Genomic DNA, 2909 nt, shown 5'->3' with positions numbered 1-2909 from the left:
ATCCATGCTCTGTTTCACTATTGTTCTAGAAAGTTACCGTGTGGATTCAAGTCTAGTTTTGTTCAGTTAATAACCAGGTTAACTTTTGTCAGCCTTGACAGTTCAAATGTACACTATTGTAGAAGGTGTACAATATATATACAAGGATGTGTAAATACTACGGACAACAATAGGTCTCCTGACACAGGTTGAGGAGCCACTATGTCTATCACAAATATAATTGATATATTAAGATAAGTCATCTATTTGTCATCGTGTTCCCTGGTTGTAAACGTGAGGACTAGAGAACAGAGATTGTTTCCGACAGAAGAAAACACAAAGGGTTTCATTTGCTTCTGTCTTTACTAGAACATCATTTAAACTGAATCCAAAAGCAGAATTGCACAATATTTACAGAACACTTGCTTACACCACACTTTTTTTGTGTTGTTTGGAATGTTCCAAAGCATTCCATAGAATGTCAAACATAGTTATTCTTGTAGATATCCTATCAAATGACTGAGAATATCGATACAGTGTGTTTAAAATAATACAGCTGAAAAACGTAACACAAATACAAAACTTAAAAAGAATTACATAATACATGATATGCATTGAAATCCAATCAGAGAACTGTAAATAACCACAATAAAACACATGATAAAACATGTACTTCATTCCTACTGTATATGCAGCTTCGCCCATAGCTGGAACAATTGTATGACATTTTTAGTGAGAGGTACATTCACGTATTCACATGTACAATGAAATACAACAAGGTAAACAACACAGATTTCTGAAAGGTTTTAGAAACCAAGTGGGAAACAATGCAGTACCATTGAAATGAGATATCTTACCTCGTAGACGTGGCAACAGGTTAGGAGCTATGGGAGAAAACTTTTAAACATTTTACGCCCCTCATCACTACTTCACCATATGGCTAAACACCATGGCTAACCGCCTGGTCTTCCCACTTATGATCTTTAGTGGATAAGTTTACGTTTTTAATGAAAAACACATACAGGTGCATCTGTAGTGAAACTCAAAACGATTGGCTATTTTTTTAAAGGGGGGGGGGGTTGAGGGGAATGTAAGGGCAAGACTGAAAAATACCTGTCTGCACATCAAACTATGCACTAAGAGACTCTGCCTTACAATGAAAACATATTGCCGCTTCAATCTTCTTTTCTTGGAATGTAATCCAGCTATGTTTCAACCCAACATAATTCTGGTACATAAAAGTGTCTTCGTCTATGGTTGATCATGGACAGCTGGATACTAGATAGATAAGGGACGAGACCAGATGCTTCCAATATAGACTAGACCACGTGGATAACGTTTCACTTTGAGATCCATCCAATGTAGATGCTGCCACGTCGACAACGTGTAAACTCTAAAGTTGAGTAACGTGAACTGGCCAGCACAGCCGGTCAATCACTCTTGCTCCTAACCTGTTACCTAGTCCAAGCTCCCAGCCTGTTACCTAGTCCTAGCCTGTTACCTAGACTTAGCATATGCCTGTTACCAAGTCCTGGCCTGTTACCTAGTCCAAGCTCCTAGCCTGTTACCTAGATCCTAACCTGTTACATAGTGCTAGCCCGTTACATAATCCCAGCTCGTTACATAGTCCCAGCTCCTGGCCTGTTGCCTAGTCCTAGCTCCTAGACCCTTACCAAGTCCTAGACTGTTACCTAGTGCTAGCTCTTAGCCTGTTAACTAGTCCTAGCCTGCTACCTAGTCCTAGCCTTTTACTTACTCCTAGATCCTAGACTCTTGCCAAGGCCTAGACTGTTACCTAGTCCTAGCTCCTAGCCTGTTACCTAGCTCCTAGCCCGTAACCTACCTAGCCGTTTACCTAGTCTTAGCCACTTACTTAGTCCTAGCTCCTAGCCTGTTACCTCATCCTAGCTCTTAGCCTGTTATCTAGCCCTAGCTCCTAGCCTGTTACCTAGTCCAGCCTGTTACCAAGTCCTAGCTCCTAGCCTTTTACCTAGCTCTTAGCCTGTTATCTATAGCCCTGGCTCATAGCCTGTTACCCAGCTCCTAGCCTGTTACCTAGTCCTAGTCTGTTACCAAATCCTGTTACTGAGCTCCGAGCCTGTTACCTAGTCCTATCGCCTGTTATCTAGCTCCTAGCCTGTTACCTAGCTTCTAGCCTGTTAACTAGTCCTAGCTCCTAGCCTGTTACCTAGTCCAAGCTCCTAGTCTGTTACCTAGTCCTTGCCTTTTACCTAGTCCTACCCTGTTACCTAAATCTAGGTCGTAGACTGTTACCTAGCTCCTAATCTGTTACCTAGTCCTAGCTCCTAGCCTGTTTCCCAGTGCTAGCTCCTAGTCTGTTATCTAGCTCCTATCCTGTTACCTTGCTCCTAGCCTGTTAACTAGTCTTAGCTCCTAGCCTGTTAACTAGTCTTAGCTCCTAGCCTGTTACCTAGTCCTAACTCCTAGCCTGTTACCTAGTCCTAGCTCCTAGTCTGTTACCTATTCCTAGCTCCTAGTCTGTTACCTAGTTCTAGCTCCTAGTCTGTTACCTATTCCTAGCTCCTAGTCTGTTACCTAGTTCTAGCTCCTAGTCTGTTACCTAGTTCTAGCTCCTAGTCTGTTACCTAGTCTTAGCTCCTGGCCTGTTACCCAGTCCTAGCTCCTAGCCTGTTACCCAGCACCTAGCCTAATACCTAGTCATAGCTGATAACCTGTTACCCAGTCCTAGCTCCTAGCCTGTTACCCAACACCTAGCCTAATACCTAGTCATAGCTGATAACCTGTTACCCAGTCCTAGCTCCTGGCCTGTTACCCAGTCCTAGCTCCTAGCCTGTTACCCAGCACCTAGCCTAATACCTAGTCATAGCTGATAACCTGTTACCCAGTCCTAGCTCCTAGCCTGTTACCCAACACCTAGCCTAATACCTAGTCATAGCTGATAACCTGTT

At 43.0% G+C, this 2909-nt stretch overlaps 1 protein-coding gene across 1 annotated transcript in view; it reads right to left on the bottom strand.

The window, feature by feature from the left end:
• Positions 1-1045: 1045 nt before the first annotated feature.
• LOC124009992 (vasoactive intestinal polypeptide receptor-like) overlaps positions 1046-2909 on the bottom strand; it is a 135548-nt gene continuing 133684 nt past the window's right edge. Inside the window, exon 13 of the mRNA XM_046322284.1 lies at positions 1046-2909. This exon is cut by the window's right edge and continues 1427 nt beyond it. The gene's annotated coding sequence lies outside the window, so the exon portion shown is untranslated.

This window comes from Oncorhynchus gorbuscha, linkage group LG22 (genome assembly GCF_021184085.1).
Source record: "Oncorhynchus gorbuscha isolate QuinsamMale2020 ecotype Even-year linkage group LG22, OgorEven_v1.0, whole genome shotgun sequence".
NCBI classification, from domain to species: domain Eukaryota; kingdom Metazoa; phylum Chordata; class Actinopteri; order Salmoniformes; family Salmonidae; genus Oncorhynchus; species Oncorhynchus gorbuscha.
This window is presented reverse-complemented; position numbering and strand designations above follow the sequence as displayed.